Source organism: Sinohyriopsis cumingii, unplaced genomic scaffold (assembly GCF_028554795.1).
Source record: "Sinohyriopsis cumingii isolate HCF-2022 unplaced genomic scaffold, ASM2855479v2 utg001397l, whole genome shotgun sequence".
In the NCBI taxonomy this organism is placed as follows: domain Eukaryota; kingdom Metazoa; phylum Mollusca; class Bivalvia; order Unionida; family Unionidae; genus Sinohyriopsis; species Sinohyriopsis cumingii.
This window is the reverse complement of record NW_028315993.1, coordinates 3981349-3999140: the sequence shown is the minus strand read 5'-3', so window position 1 is coordinate 3999140 and position 17792 is coordinate 3981349. Positions and strand designations below refer to the sequence as shown.

Genomic DNA, 17792 nt, shown 5'->3' with positions numbered 1-17792 from the left:
GAAGAATGAGAATGGGCAGTGCCTTCTAGAGATGTGCTCGTACCACGACCTCACCATCACCAATCATTCTTTCAGACAAAGCCACAGCACAAAGTGTCTTGGAGGTATCCCTGATCTAAACACAGGCACCAGCTGGACTTGATCATTACAAGACGGTCAGCCATGAAGGGTGTGCTTCTTACCCGTACCTTCCACAGTGCTAACTGCAACACCGACCACTCGCTGGTGTGCTGCAAAATGAAGCTTTAGCCGAAGATCAACCGCTCTAGGCAAGATGGTCAACCACGCATTGATGTGAGCAAGACGTCATATCCAGACAAGGCTGAGGAATTCACCTATGCTCTTTCCAAGACGTTTGATGCAGAACCCCAAACGGCAGTGCCAAAGAAAGATGGGATCACATCAGAGAGACTATACAGCACAGACACACGGGTCTTTAGTAAAAAGCAATCAAAGAACAATGATTGGTTTGAGGCTAACTCTGCCACACTGATGACAGCGATTAAAGAGCGTCGCAGTGCTCACCTGCAATACAAGCGATCGCCCTGCCAAAAGACACTACAAGCATAGAGGTCTGCCAGAAGCAAAGTGCATAGATTAGCACGGCAGTGTGCCAATGAAAACTGGCTTCAGTTCTGTCAGAGTATCCAGTCAGCAGCAGATATTGGAAACATCAGAGGCATGTACGATGGCATAAAGAAAGCAATGGGTCCCACGAGGAAACTGACAGCAATACTGAAGTTTGCCACAGGCGATACCATCCACACCAAGCAGAAGCAGATGGAGCGTTTGATGGAATACTACTCCGAACTGTACACCAAAGAGAACCACGTGACCATTGATGCCCTCAACGCCATTGAAAACCTCCCTCTCTTGGCCGAACTGGACGAGAAACCTACTGTAGACGAACTAAAGAAGGCCTTAGAGAAACCATCCCTAGGCAAAGCCCCACGGAAGGATGGCATCACATGATAGCTCATCTAGTGCGGATGTAGTGTGCTGCTTACACAACTGCACGATCTCCTCTGCCAGTGCTGGGACGAGGATGCAGTGCCTCAGGACATGAGAGATGCAAACATCGTACACCTGAACAAGAACAAGGGCAACATAAGTGACTGCAACAACTACAGGGGCATATCACTTCTCAGCATCGTGGGTAAAGTTTTCGCACGCGTCATCCTGAACAGACTGCAGACGATTGCTGGCAGAGTTTACCCAGACTCTCAGTGCGGGTTCCGCGCAGAGAGGTCCACAATCGACATGATCATCTTTGTCAGGCAACTGCAGGAAAAATGCAGATAAAAACACAGACCAATATTCCTGGCCTTTATAGACCTCACCAAGGCGTTCGATCTGGTCAGCAGAGACGGACTCTTCACAATCCTGGTAAAAACTGGTTGCCCTCCAAAGCTGCTAAGCATGAACCAATCCTTACACGATCACATGAAATTCACAGTGCAGTACGATGGCTCAGCATCCGACCCTTTGACATCCGCAATGGAGTTAAACAGGGCTGTGTCCTTGCCCCCACGCTATTCGGCATCTTCTTCGCAGTAATGCTCAAGCACACCTTTGAGACATCCACATACGGGATTTACCTGCACACACGATCAGACGGCAGACTGTTCAACCTAGCACGACTGAGGCAAAGAGCAAAGTGCGTGAAGTAACCATCAGGGACATGCTCTTCACAGACAATGCTGCTCTAGCTACCCACACAGAAGCTGAGCTTCATCACCTGATGGCCCGCTTTGCTAAAGCATGCGATGAGTTTGGGTTAACCATAAGCCTAAACAAAACTAAAGTGATGGTTCAGGACCGCCCCCCCCCCCCAAGCATCATCATCAACAACTACGAACTTGTGGTGGTGAGTCAGTTCATCTACCTCGGCTCTAACATCACCAACAACCTCTCTCTCGATGCTAAACTCAACAATCGGATCGGAATGGCATCAACAACTCTCTCCCGGTTGTCCCAGAGAGTGTGGAACAACAGCATGCTGATCATGAATACTAAAATCACCATGTACCGTGCATGCGTGCTAAGCACTCTCATATACGCCAGGGAAACCTGGACTGTGTACACCTCACAAGAGAAAAGACTTATCGTTTTTCACATGCGATGCCTCCGACGCATACTCGGGATCACCTGGAGAGATCAAGTAACAAACAACGAGGTGCTCGAGCTTGTCAAGATTCTCCGCATGATCACACTCCTCCGCCAACGCCGCATCAGATGGCTGGGCCATGTACGTCGGATGGATGAAGGACGGATCCCCAAAGACATCCTTTTTTCGGAATTCGCCTCAAGCAAAAGGTTGAACGGACGGCCACATCTCTGCTTCAAGGATGTCTGCAAGCACGACATCAAAGCCCTTTATATCGATGTCAACAACTGAGAAGAGCTCGCTTTAGACAGATCAAACTGGCGACATGCTCTGCTCACTGGTCTGAAAGCCGGAGAGGGCAAGCAACGCTTGCTAGCTGATGAAGAATAAAGCAGCTCCAGCCAACACCAGACGCAACGTTCAAGTGCAGCAAGAGCAGCAGGGACTGCCACTCCCGCAATGTACTACTTAGCCACAGCAGATACTGCACAACTACCAACCGGGACATCTCTCATGGGTTCAGTTCCATCGTCTCTCGAGGCTAACGATGCCAAGAGGCATGATTGTTGATATTATGTTGCTATTGTTTGTATTGTTATTATACTAATTGTTATAATAATTATTGTTAGAACAGTTATTTTAACAATCTGAGGTCTCTACCATCGCCAGTCATAAGAAGTGTGAGTTATTAAAATATCACAATACAACAGTTATATATGAAACTTCCACTGTTGAAGGGAGATGACCCTGTCTTTGGTAGAGCAATTCAAAAATTATCTCGCTTTTGCTTCGTATTGATCTTAGGAAGGGAGATAACTGTATCTTTCTTTCTTCGGTACAATAATTCAGTAGCTATCTTGCTTGTTACTACGTAATAATAATACGTTTAGTTCATTTGTGCATCATCGTAACTATTTTAACGATCTGTGTGATAATTAACACAACATAATTCAAGAAAATATTTCACTTACCTTATCAATTTCCAGTGCACTTTGAGACTGAAAGAAAACCAGAGTCTAGCTATTTTTGTAGCCAAATAAACCCAAGAAAGTTTCCTTGAATTCCGTCACTCTGCTTGAGTGAATATTTTAGGATATCACCTGAGTGAATGTTCTGGATGACTACGTGAGTGAATGATTCTGGAAATTCAGTTATTCTGCAGGGTTTATTTCATCATGAAAGACGGCTAGATTCTGTGTTTTTGTCAGCCTGGAGCACATTGGAAGTGAACAAGAGGTATGTGAAAATTTATTTAGCAATTGAGAGGTTGTGTCTGTGCTGTATTATACCGTCTTGGTTGAGAAATATAATTTTTAAATCTAAATTCATCTTTTTTCATCCATTTTCTTCAAGGAAAATCCGTTAGATTTTGTGATTATTCCGGGTGAAAACCTCAGCGATTCTTTAATTGTTTGTGATCTATTCTCTACTAATTCTCATTTTTGTTTCGAAAATCATTCAAAAACACAAAGAACACGTGAAAAACATCACTTGTATCAATGTTACACAATAATTCACCGATTTATCGAGAAATCACTTAGATAATCGTTGGGGTTATCACCCTCAAGAGTTTCGAAATCTGACAGATGGTCTTTGATAAATTATACCAATTATTTTAAATAATTTTTTCATCAGAATAAAATAAATCTGATTTCGCGTTGAGGTTAAAAATCATCAAAAATCGTTACGTAGAGATTGCTATTCAGATTTTCATTTGTTAAGTCAATTAAGTGTCCGATTCATTCAGTAAGTTTCAAATGTATTCTTGACACCGTAGATAAACCGGATTAATCGGTTCGTCTACAATTAAATATCCAGGAGGTACTATAGGTGTATAAGTACATAAGATATATCCCTGTTGAGCTTGATTTGATTTTTCAAGGTTTATTTGATAGCTGCCATCAATTGCATCACACAAAAGGTTGACTGAGATCGTTGAAGTTATATTTACAAATCCTGGTGAAAAATGTCTGCCTCCACCGTATGAATTATTGTTATGTTTGAGAATACCTGCTGGTGGGGCTATTTTTCTCCATGACTCAACAATTTTAGGCAACTTTTCATTGATAATAGTATTGAGTGATAGTATTAGTTCTTCGGCGCTAAATCATCGTAATATAATATTTAGTAAATCTGATTCAGTTATTTTATAATGATTACTATATAGTTAACTGATGTTTGGTATTTCTTTAACTTCTCCTGTCATATCATAAGAACTGGCTTTAATTATTATTATTATAGCTTGATCAGCATATTTAAGGTCTGACACAATTTGATTTAAATGTTGTAGTGTTTCAATGATTGTTTTCTTTAGATCATTATCAGGGTACACCAGGATATCATTTTTTAATAATTACACTAATGTCATGGACATAGTTATATTTGAAGTTTTAATTTCATCGGTCAGTGATCTGGAATGTTTACATAAACAATTTCAGTGTTGGCATTTCCATTGACATCACTTTTTCTACTATAATCAGTTATTGAAAACGGTGTTTTAGGAAATATTATACCATCAGAAAGATTATCTGTATAATGACGCCATGGCCACATATCTCGATATTCTGGAGTTGTTATAAATTATTTTTCGTTAGTGGAAATTTCATCTCGTTGAGGTTCTGGCGGTCTTTGATATTCTGGTGAAAATGCAGACCAACGTAACACACTTCGGATTGACGACTTATAAATATCTACAATCTGGAGAATGTATATCAATTGCAGCTGATAAAGTTGGTTCGTGAACTGTTATAGCTATGTTTTAATCTTTTATATCGATAGATTTTATTCTGCGCTGGAATTCTTCGTTGAGTTTGTAGGGTTATGGTTAGTTTGTTTGTTCAGTCTGATATTACGCTTGTATTTTTCATTTTCGTAGGAAGCTTTATTTTTCGAAAATGACGTTTCATCAAATTGGTGTAGGGTTATTTGACCTGTTTTAGCTTTCCAAATAATGATTCAGCCAAATGTCTGTTTACTCTTTCTGTAGCCTAACTTGATCATATAAATTATGTGTATGCTCCTTTTATGTCGACCGTATCAATAAGTATTCAATGAAAGAAAGTGGAGTTAGAGGATAAAGGCTGGAGAAGGTGAAGTAATATTTCATGGTCTATTGTGTCAAATGCTGCAGACAAATCAAGGAGGGTGAGGACTGTAATGGTTCCGCTATCCAAAGCAAAGAGAATGTCATTAACTAATTTTAGAAGAGTAGTTTCAGTACTGTGGCAAGGGCGATATGCAGATTGAATATTGTTAAAAAGAAGACTGTTTGAATTCAGATGAGATATAAGCCTGGATATAACAAACTGTTCTAAGATATATGAATGTGATTTGAAACTGGGCGATAGTTCTTAAAATTGTTATGGTCTAGTGTTGTTTTTTTCCGCAGGGTCTTTACAGTGGCAGTTTTGAAAAATGGTGGGAATTCCCCGTGTGAGAGAGAGGTATTAATAGCATAAGTTAGTGAAGGCAATACTGGATCTAAGCACTCAAGCAGCAGTGATGTTGACATTGGATCAAGTTGACGTGACTTTGGTGCACTCTTCATCAGGATTCTACGTACGAAATCCATAGAGACATGTTCAAATGCTGTGAATGGTTGCCGCTCAAATTCCGTATCCTACCTGTATGGTGACGACGAGTCAATTGAAATTGTGGTGTCAAGCTTATCTCTAATGGTTTGTACTTTGTCACGGAAGACATTTGCAAACATGCCCGGAAGGTTAAATGGAGAGGAGGTATTTGGAAGTGGTGTGCATGTTCCTTGAGTTTGTTAGTAATCTCGAAAAGCTCTTTGCAACTGGAACATTCCATGATCTTAGAAGTGTTGTGGGCTGACTTCGCTGCATGAACTATATATATGACAATAATAGGTTCCTGTCATCAGTGTCTGTCTGTAGAGTCTGTAATTCTTGTTATTTCAAGTTATTATGGGGGTTTTCCATTCAGTATTAAGGGTCGTTTTAAGTACATGAGTAAACCCATGGTGAATTTATGTTTTCTTCTGTTGGATAGAACCTCATGGACATTGTCTGTGGTGCGTTATCTGCCTGCTATGCCTCTCTCAATGAGCACAATTAGCACAAGTTTGTACATTGCTATGCCTTCACGCGCTACTTGCAATACTACCATGAACCTTTACACAAACATTTATCCCAAATTCCAGTTAGAACTCAATTAAAATGGTGTTTCTCATACATCCAATATAGCCACCACAGTGGCCATAAATAAAATCTTATCTCTACATTTAGCTAAATTAAAATAGTGCTGATCTGAGGTACACAAAATGGTCATTACTGGAGCAATCTTGGAAATCTTGTTATTGCTACTCCTCAACAAAACGTCATAGTGTCCTGGGAGTTACACAAAATATATTCATGATATCTAGTCAGTCTGAAATGAAAATAAGTTTAAAAAATGGTGTTGGTCTGAGGTCCAGTATTGTTTCACAGTGGCCATTTTGAGAAACATGCCATCACTGCTCCTCCTGGATGGATCGTCATATCAGAATGCTGCTTTCACTAAAATTCTTCTATAATGTTACATAGCTGTTTCCCTGACGGTATGATGCAATTTCATCTTTCCATTACTGCGAACCAAAAAAGTTTCATTCCACTAGATCACCCTGCAAAACAATCCAAGCATTATGTTCAAGCATAATTTTGCTCTATCATTCTTTCCTTAGTCAACATATTAGGTTGAACATAATCATGTCCTTAAGATTGACTTCCACTTTGAGGTCAGTGAATGAATCGCTAATTGTTTAATGTGCTATTTTCTTCTTAAATGTTTTAATTATATCCCTGCTTGATTTATGTCCCCTGTTCAGCTAAGCTTTTTTGAGGGAGTTTTAGGATTTGTTTCATAAATTGTGGTTTACAACTTAGCATTTTAATTTTTTATGTTGTGTTTCCTCCTATGTCTTCACCAGAACAGGGATACATTGTGTTACGTAGTCCTTCCTCTCAACAGATAGGATGAAGACAACATATCTGACTTAGTGAATGCACATGGGCTTAGAGCTAAACAGGCTGATGTGGTACCACCTTCATTTGGTTCCCCTCCCTGCTTTTCTTATATTCTTTTCAAAATCTTATGGGAGAAAATCTTGATCAGATAATCTTGCTATGTTATCAAATGGTTACAATAAATAATCTCTCTCAAAGAGTTTTTAGGGCCCAAGCTTTGCTGTAAAAATGTAGTGGATGGTATGTAGCCAACCCTACATCTTGAGGCTCGGTAGCTACTTTTAGCTAATAATATTTATACCCAATTACTGGCCCACTAAACCACCTACTTTAGATGTTGATGCATCTCAGGTGGATATTTATACAAGCACCTGGGCTCACCTTCCAAGTATGTGGTAGCATAGTTCATGAGACAAGGATGCAACCATGCACTGTCTCTCTGCATGGAAGAATGGAAACTCCTTTGCTGCACCGCTTCAGAAAAAAAGTTGCCTTCCGACCTTACCGCCTTCCCGGCAGGAAGAATATTTTGGCAGACAACCTGTCAAAGAAAGAGACGATACTCCTCATAGAATAGACACTGCACCATTCTGTAGCAGCCTCCCTGTTCCAAAGTCAGGGAAATCCTCTGTTAGATTTCTTTGCCGCCAAGCTAATCAACATCATGGTCTTTATCATTTCTCCAACCCCATCCAGAGTACATGGGCAGTAGATGCTTTCAGCCTAAAGTGTTAGTGTCTGTTTGCTTAAGACCCACCAAACCTTCTGAATGATCCTACAGATCAGGAACCCAGGTACTCGTCACTTGTATTGCCTATGTGGTCCTAGCGAGTGTGGTTCAGTCATCCTCTCAATCCACTGGTGATTTATCACATGACCTTACTATCAGAAGAGGGATTTTCTGTTGCAGTAATGGGGCTTTCTCCTATAAAACAACCTAGAGATTTTCCACCTTCAAACTTGGATCAATTCAAATGATCTCCCATTTTAATCAGTGTTGTTAAATGCAACATTCAGTCTAAGAGACGTATGATATCTGAGATGTATGATGACAAATAGAGAATCGTTTGTAAGTGTATATATAAGATTTTTATGCTGGAAGAGGAAACATTATGCATTAAGAACTACTGGAGAGACCTTTACAACACTTGCCCATTTTCAAAAGTTCTGTCGAAAAAACAGGCTTGTATCAGGTTCATTTTAGCAAATCCCAACCTTAAACTGCTACACCAATCCTGACTGCGTACCGCAATTACAGTCATATCACTGCTGGGGATGATCAAGATAGATTTTTTACTCCAGTGAGGTCTCCATGTTCTTATGCAAAGCTTATAAAGAGAGAGAGAGAAAAAGGGGAGAAAGGTTTTCCTCCCCCATATAAAAATTTAGCTGATATCTCAGCATCCACTATGTCTAGGTAGGTTGTATTAATTATCACGAAAGTTTACCAGTCCCTTACAGATAAGGACTAGTCATCGTTTTAATTTTTTTAAAAAAATCATTATTTGAGATTGTCATGGCCCTATCTACTCATTCATCTTTGAAGGATATTATAAAAATTGCTGTTTGGCATTCTCACACTTTATCCTGTTTTTATCTTCACTCATTTACTCACCAGAGTGAAGGCATTGTCTCACTGGGTCCAATCATTGTTGCTCAGTACCTCGACTAGAATCCATCTGGCAGCTGTCTTCAGTGAGGGTGAATAATCCTAGCTATGAGTTTTATTTGACACTTGTGTGATCACTAGGTAAGTATCAAACTAACTGACCAATTCAGGCATTCGATAGCAACAGGTATGTTATAAGAGAAATTAAGATGTAGTTCAGTGGGCAAAATATGTAATAATGCAATACTTACCTGTTGTTATTTCCAGATATCTTCCCCACACCCTGCTGTTAATTTCCCACAAAGTCAGGATGATCTCTCGAAAAGAATCAGTGAGTGGCACTACACACATGCGATATGTGCATGGTGTCCTGTAGCGTGATCTTCTGGTATGGAATCTTACAATTCACCCAAATGGGAAGATGCCATTTTGTCATTTCATTGGGGTATTTACCTACCAGGAAAGTACCAGTTATCCAATGTCAACAGGCAAATGTTATATCAATTCAATTACTTTACTCCCTCAACTACATGTTTGATATTCACCTAAAATGAGATGTCATTTTGACAAGGGTTTTCATAGAACAGTTTTTATGGTTCTAGATGATTCTTAATAACCATTAATAAGGCCGCTATGGTTGATATTTTGAAAATAGTGTTGTCTGTACTCCACACGCATGATGGCTATATCAACATTTGTTTTCACCAATACACTTCTTATAATATCTAGTAAGACCAAAATTTAAAAAATTACAGTTGAACACCAGGTACGACTGCCTCAACATTGAAAATCATGATGTCTCTCCTCTTACTATTCGTATCTACTTTGTCCTCAATTAAATCTTTTCGCTGAAGAATGTCATACATGGCTTGAGCACTTTCGGCACTACATGACTTGCTACATAAGAAACAATTCATTTTAACCAGCCTCTATCCTGTACATGGACTTGTTTTGATAAACATGATTTTCAGTAATTTCAGTAAGCTTAGACAGTTTTGCAGATTAATTAATTGGCTGATAATCAGTTAGTTAATAGCTACACTGTTGCAATTTTAAACCATTTGAAGATGGCCTCTGTGGGAGAGCTACACTGGTGCCACTTTGAACAATTTGAAGATGGCTTCTGTAAGAGACCTACACTGGTGCCACATTAAACTATTTCAAGCTGAATTATATGAGAGAGCTCATTAGGCTAATATGCACAGGTAATGTATGTTGGAAATCTGGTAAATTAAAAAGACAAGTGTTAAAAGTCAAAGTTATTACACACCATTATCTTGATTGAGAATGCATACAACCTTGTTAAAGATTACAGCAAGCTCACGATCAACATTATTATAACTCAGATTGGGTTTAATTCCAGTTGGAATCTACTTCACAACACTTAGGTATTAAGCACAATTTAATCAACTGAAGCGTCTAAGGAGCTTTTATTTAGGAATAAGTTCAAAAAACATTTCTATGTAAAAACAAGTACTGGAAAGCTTATATGTAATTACATTAGCATCAAGTACAAACATGTTTTATTTTATTTCAAATAGTGTTTACTTAATAGCATGATAATTTAGTTTATCAATAGTTCAAATGTAGCATACACATGTCCAATAATTTTTAAAGCAAAATTTAAGAGATGGCACAATTTAAGGAAATTGTGAAAAATGTTGAGTACACGCAGTATGTGATTTTTGTATATTATTTTGTGGAATTCGAATTGTATCGTGTCTATATACAATGCATTGACTCATTTTCAGGGAACAGCGTGTTCGAAAGCTGCCTCCCACAAGCCAAACCCTAAGCGTCTGATTCAAATATGTCGCATGATTGGAAAATAATATTTCCATCTAGGTGTTGAGCTGGAGGTCTCTGTGTCCAAAATCGAACAGATTCTTTTTGAAATTCCACATGATGCTGAGAGACAATGCCATGAAATTTTAACAGTGTTGAAAAATAGGCAACCTAATCAGGCAACATTTAGGAATCTGGAGGGGCTTCCAGATGTGCGGAAACTGTTTCCAGAATTCTGGAACAAAGTGGGAAAACATAAGCAACCTAGACAGGAGATATTTTGGAAACCGGAATAGGCTTTTCGACCTGTTTATCTTGATTGAATCATGTATTTTGAAGCCAAGTGTGGAAATAAAGGCTACATCAGCAGGCCACATACATACATACATACATACATACCGCTCCGGTGGCCTTGTGGTTAGAGCGTCCTCCTCGGATGCGTGAAATCGTGGGTTCTAACCCCGACCGAGTCATACATAGACTTACTAAAATGGTACTAACAGCTGCCTCGCTTGGAGCTCAGCATTAAGAGGTTAGTGTTAGGACTGGTCGGCCCGGTGTCAGGATAATATGTCTGGGTGGGACATCAAGATACATGTCTGTGGCATGATGCCCCAGTGCTAGACATCACTAAAAACTGCCACATTGCAGACATCGTAGCGATATGACTGAAAAATTGTTAAAAGGTACGTTAATATCACAACAACATACATACATACATAATACATACATACATACATACATACATACATACATACATACATACATACGTACATACACACATACATACATACATGCTTACATACAAACATACATACATACATACATACATACATACACACACACATATACACATACATACAGACAGACAGACATACATAGTGGTATTTGTTCTCATAAGTGATCTTTAAACTTCAGTCAAGAATTGACAATGAAGTTCTTATCGTAGATTGCCCGGCATTATTTTAAGTGCTGGCCTGTCGACAAAGAACTGGACCCTGTCGCCAAATACACAGACAACCACACCATAAGTGTCCTATTCTAAACAACATATTTAATTCAATGAAACCTAATTCAGTTCCAAGAATGCCTAAATCTGACTTTGTATCGCCACAAAATAAGCGAGGAAAAATGTCCAAAATTATACTACATTCGTGCTTACTAAATCGAAAGTTAGAATTGTGTCCTGATTCCACCTACCATCCAACTCCACCCACAAATACATTCAGACTAAATTAAGCAGAGTGCGTCGGATTTTCTTGGTGATTTTTTGTCTAGCGCTTCTCATATATTAAACCATGTATATAGTTTGAACCTTCAAAGAATTTAGATGACAGTCAAAATGGGGAATGGTGGGGAGGGGGTTGGTTGACTTTAGAAATGGAAATGTATGGGGTGCGAAATTGCTGAAACTGGAAAGGGTGTATGTATATGCCTAAACTCACCATGTAATTGAATAAAGTAACTATATCTAATAGAAGTTCGACTACTCAGAGAAAAACTAATTTTGTCCTTTCCAGGTTACGTACCTTGGTTACCACTGTAAAGTAAGATGTTTGATAGGCTGCAGTTCAGTTGACTTTTACATTCATTGAATCTGTGCACAGCACATATACTGGATCTTGATGTATGTTCGTACACAGTTACTGGATCTTGATGTATGCTCGTACACAGCTACTGAATCTTGATGTATTCTCGTACACAGTTACTGAATCTTGATGTATAATCGTACAAAGTTACTGAATCTTGATGTATTTTCGTACATAGTTGCTAAATCTTGATGTATGCTCGTACACATTACTGGATCTTGATGTATTCTCGTGTACAGTTACTGGATCTTGATGTATGCTCGTACACAGTTACTGTATCTTGATGTATGCTCGTACACAGTTACTAAATCTTGATGTATGCTCGTACACAGTTACTGAATCTTGATGTATTCTCGTACACAGTTGCTAAATCTTGATGTTTGCTCGTACACAGTTACTGGATCTTGATGTATTCTCGTACACGGTTACTGAATCTTGATGTATTCTCGTACACAGTTGCTAAATCTTGATGGATGCTCGTACACAGTTACTGTATCTTGATGTATGATCGTACAGTTACTGGATCTTGATGTATGCTTGCGCAGATTTACTGGATCTTGATGTATGCTCGTAAGCTGTATTTCCTCCTTCAAATAAAGTACAAAGTGATACAAGGAATATATTATTTGTACAACATATCTATGTAAATCTAGTGTAATAGTCAGTCTTAGAAGATAACGTGTCAGTCTTTATTTTGGAAAAAAATCTGTGTTGGAATGACGTTAATGGCCATAAAATAGACTCCAAGTCCTAGTATTTATTTGTACATTAAGATGTCAAGCAATGGGGGCTGTCATATCGGTCTTCTTCCTTTAAACCAGTCACTTCACCGACAGTCATATTAAACGTAACCTGATGGCTCTCATACTTGCTGTATTGAATGTACAGTTGTGGTCGGAACTGATATTAACAAGGACAATTACAAAGCTTTATTTAATTAAATACACTCTTTAAAAAAAATAGTTGTGTAAGAATTCACATTCCGCAAAACAAACGTGTGAATCAAACACTCATGTAAAAACTAGAACAGCAATAATACTCATCAAATAAATAGATACCCTCAAATAAAACCAGCACAGCAAACACTCATTAAATAAATAGATACCCTCAATTAACAACTAGCACAGCAAACAGACTCATTAAATAAATAGATACAGTCAAGTAAAAGCTAGCACAGCAATAATACTCATCAAATAAATAGATACACTCAAATAAAACCAGCACAGCAAACACTCATTAAATAAATAGATACCCTCAATTAACAACTAGTACAGCAAACAGACTTATTAAATAAATAGATATTCGCAAATAAAACCTAGCACAGCAATAAGACTCATTAGATAAATAGATACACTCAGTTAAAAACTAGCACAGCGAATAGACTCATTAAACAAATAGATACAGTCAAGTAAAAATTAGAACAGCAATAATGCTCATTAAATAAATAGATACCCTCAATTAAAGCTAGCACAGCAAACAGACTCATTAAATAAATAGATACCCTCAAATAAAAACTAGCACAACTAACAGACTCATTAAATAAAGAGATATCCTCAAGTAAAAACTAGCACAGCTAACAGACTCATTAAATAAATAGATGCTCTCAAGTAAAAACTAGCACAGCTAACAGACTCATTAAATAAATAGATGCTCTCAAGTAAAAACTAGCACAGTAAACAGACTCATTAAAAAAATACCCTCAAATTAAAGCTAGCGCAGCAAACAGACTCATTCAATAAATAGATACCCTCAAGTAAAACCTATCACAGCAATAAGACTCATTAAATAAATAGATACACCCAAGAATCAACAAACTGGTAAGTAATACATGTCAACACACTGGTAAATGCTACATGTCAACAAACTGGTAAATACTACATGTCAACACACTAGTAAATACTACATACCAACACACTAGTAAATACTACATGTCAACACACTAGTAAATACTACATGCAAACAACACCTCCATTACATAATACTCTTCATAACCTCCGCTATATTCATCCACTAAGCATGTAACTCTTGTCTACACAAACATGACATGCAAATTCCTTTCACCTCTACCTTGAAAGGTTGTAATGCTAGGGATGAATTCAAGCAATAACTACGACCTTAAACATTACTCAATCAATATACGCTGGCCCGACTCCAGAATCATGTGGCTTCGCCACAATGTGACAACGATTGGAAACGATAAGTAACTTAGCCATTGTACCCGACAATCTGACACCATATTTCAATGTATAAGGTGGTCAAAAGCGCAGACTATCAGGCCCCGCAGCACAATTGTGTCAATGACTGGTTCAGTACACATAAGTTAAACATAGGACCCATTAACCCATGTCTCAAAAATAAAAATATAAGGTGGTCAAAAGTCCACGATCATCAGGGTCCACTACACAATGCGGTAAATGCCTCCAACTCACCCCATCCCCCACCAAAAATGAAAACAATTAAGCATTGGCACCACCTGATTTGAAGACAAAATTCGGCCCAAATTAAATCTACGTTATAAGGTGGTTAATAACTGAAACCATGAGGCCCAGCTACACAAGGTAGTACGGATTGAACGAAAGTAAAACCTCAAAGCAAACCCGTCATCAGGGTGGAAAACCTAATAGTTCCCAACAATGCAACTTATAGCATAAACGGTATAAAAACCCTTTCCACTCTACATTCCACTAGCCACTAGCCATATGTAATGAGATCATTTTCTTCAAAATTCAGGTCAAGACGACACCTTTCAAACACTTTGAAAAAGATCGAAATTCTTCATCCCATGATAACCCATGATTTACAAGCCTTCCAGTGACGTCAATGCTCCTACGTCCTTCTCCTTCTCCTCCATTCCAGCTTCCTTACATTGGAATTAAGTGTACATGGCATACATCATAGCATCAGGCGGGTGGCTAGCACAAGTGCGACGATGTGTACATTAACCAGTCACACATGTCCAATTCGTCGAACACGACGATATTCCAGGATCAATCAATCAGTCAAAGTCGCGCCATTCAGTGTCTACCATGTGCTGTGCAAAGAAGAGGGAGAGAAAACTCCCTTGTCTCAATACCAATTGAATGAAGATCCAGGAATATTTCGGGCACTGAGCCATCCAGATTGGATGAAGGAGGAAAAGGAAGACTGATAGAAGAAGTCTAACGGGCCTATTTTTTTAGGATCAGGCTCTGCACAAAAAAAATCGTGAGTGAAACGAGGTGCCGTGTTTGATGCCCGATCTGATAGTTATAATATTCACGAAGAGAACCTGCTGACAGAAACCACAACAACTGTTTTGAGACCCTTCCAATGCACTAGAAAAGAAATACTGATAGTATTTGCCAAACAATATTGTGCTTTGTAAATTTTTCTCTCTCTCTCTCTCTATTGTGCTACCAACTTTGTATGGTTCTATTTGTTTTAATTGTGGTGGATAATAGAAGGTGCGTTGAGATAATAAAGCAAAAATGGGGTTCTGTATTGTATACGTGGTTTATGGGTACTAATGTAAAGATGGTGTTATATTGTATATGTGGCGATTGTTAGGATAGGAATACATATGTATATGCATTGTTTATTTGGATAGTAAAAGTAAAGACTGTGTTTCAGTGTATACTTGGTTGCATTTCGAAGTGGATAAAATGTAATAATACATTTCCCGTATATTTCCCTAAATTTGTTAGCATAGAAACGGCGTATTACGATCACAAAATTAACATTACTGTGGTGATAGCGCGTTCACGTTTGAAAAATATTTCAAACTAACTAAATATAATGTGTGAAACACGTTTCCAGATAGAATTCTACAGATCTGGAACACAGTTAGATATTTATTATTAGATTGTAATAACTTATTATGGCGAGGCGAAGAACCGTTAAATGGCGATAATGATGCTTGTTACCGACTCATTAGAAATGTTCTAAAGAATGACTCACACATATAATAGAGACTCGAAAAAGAAAAGTCTATTGCATTGGTACAAAATATTTATTCAAGTAATGCTAGGGATGACGGATTTCGAGAGGAATATGAACTTTGTCCTATTTGACTGTTTAATAGAACCAAGAGCTAAATAACTCATAAATTGGTTTGTTTCATGTCCAAATGTATATGTATCAAAGGGATGGTGCTTAGACCAAAGCACAGATCAGAGAGCCCACGTATATACTTGAGTACATGTTTTGTACCGATGCAATAGGCTTTTCTTTTTAGAGTCTATATATCTGTATTTCATAAGAACATTTCTGTCTTCTTTTCTGTCTGTTTCCATCTTCCTTGTTTGAATGTGTATTTGTGTGTTTCTGCATGTCTATGTGTGTCCCTATCAATCTTTGTTCCTTTAAATGCATTTCACCATATAAGTAGTTTTGACCCTACAAGCATCATGACGACACCCATGTTCAATTTCCCAGGTGCACTTCCCATGTTAAATTCTCATTGTCCCTATACATGCCCATCCATGTTAAATTCCCATAGACCCCATATTGCTGGGACACCATTTTGACTGGGACTTCGATTAATCCTATACAAACCCAAGGTTTTGCCCCATTTTAAATTTCTCATAGACCCTAAACAGCCCCAGGACCTTTTTGACTGGGATTTCCATAGACCCTTAAAGCCCACACATGCTACTGAGATGGTATTGAACCAATTGAAACGACATATATTGGAAACTATAATCAAGAGCGCCGGGAAACTCTAAACAAGTTATTTTAAACGTATGAAATAATCATATAAAGCAAGAAGTCCGTGAGAAGTACAGGAAACATTTATTCAAGCCTATGCCAGTATGTCCATTTGGACGTGAGATGTACAGCAACCATTTATTTAAAATTAGTGCGGTGTGTCCAGTTGGCCGTGAGACGAACAGCGACCATTTATTCTAAATCTTTGCCAATGTGTCCAGTTGACGGTGAGAAATCCAGCTACCATTAATTCAAGTATATTTCAGTGTGTCCACTTGACCGTAGGTAATACAACGACCATTTATTCAAAACGGTGCCAGTGTGTGCAAGACGTCCGTGAGAAGCACAGCGACCGTATATTCCTAACTGTGCCAGTTTGTCCAGGTGGCCGTGAGAAGCACAACAACCATCAACTCAACGCTGTGTCAGTGTGCACAGTTGACCGTGAGTAATACAACGACTATTTATTCCAAATTGTGTATGTATGTCCATATGACTGTGAGAAGAACAGCGACCATTATTCAAAGTGTATCAGTATCTCCAGTTGGCAGTGAGATACAAAGTGTTACCAATCTATGGCCTTAAACAAAGTAACATAATAGAGAGGGAAACAAACAATTATCGTAAAATTCATCACATAATTTATTTTCCTAGAATACAAACTGAAAAATTAAACAGAACTTAAAGCATTGTAAATTATATCCAAATTAGTCCTAAAATTATATCAGCAGTCCAAACGTATGATGTGCTAATTCAATTGCAATGGTATTCCATAACAATAATACAAATACCCATTTTGTTTGAATGTATAGGTATGATTGTAGTCTCGAACGTGCTAATGTGTCCATGGTCTGGAGTGTGTTGATGTGCTGATATTATTTTGATGCACCACACTATTACAACTCATAATGTCATTGACTGAATTTACTATTATTCCAAATTAATGTTGTATATTATTGAGCACTTTGTAATTCCAGTGAATAATAATTTGAATCAATAAATCCACCCAAAAGAAAAAGGGAATACAATAATAAGAATTTGTCTGCTTC

General features: G+C 38.2%; 1 long non-coding RNA gene across 5 annotated transcripts in view; it reads right to left on the bottom strand.

The window, feature by feature from the left end:
• The window catches only part of LOC149772556 (uncharacterized), a 133032-nt gene that overhangs the window by 107836 nt on the left and 7404 nt on the right, over positions 1–17792 (bottom strand). For 2 of the 5 annotated variants that reach the window (XR_016417676.1, XR_016417679.1), the window contains exon 2: positions 11998–12644. This is a non-coding gene — a long non-coding RNA (uncharacterized LOC149772556). Of the gene's footprint in view, positions 1–5043; positions 6732–7455; positions 7616–10353; positions 11137–11997; positions 12645–17792 lie in introns of those variants that run through there. The other 3 variants (XR_016417677.1, XR_016417675.1, XR_016417678.1) reach the window with 3 other exon arrangements.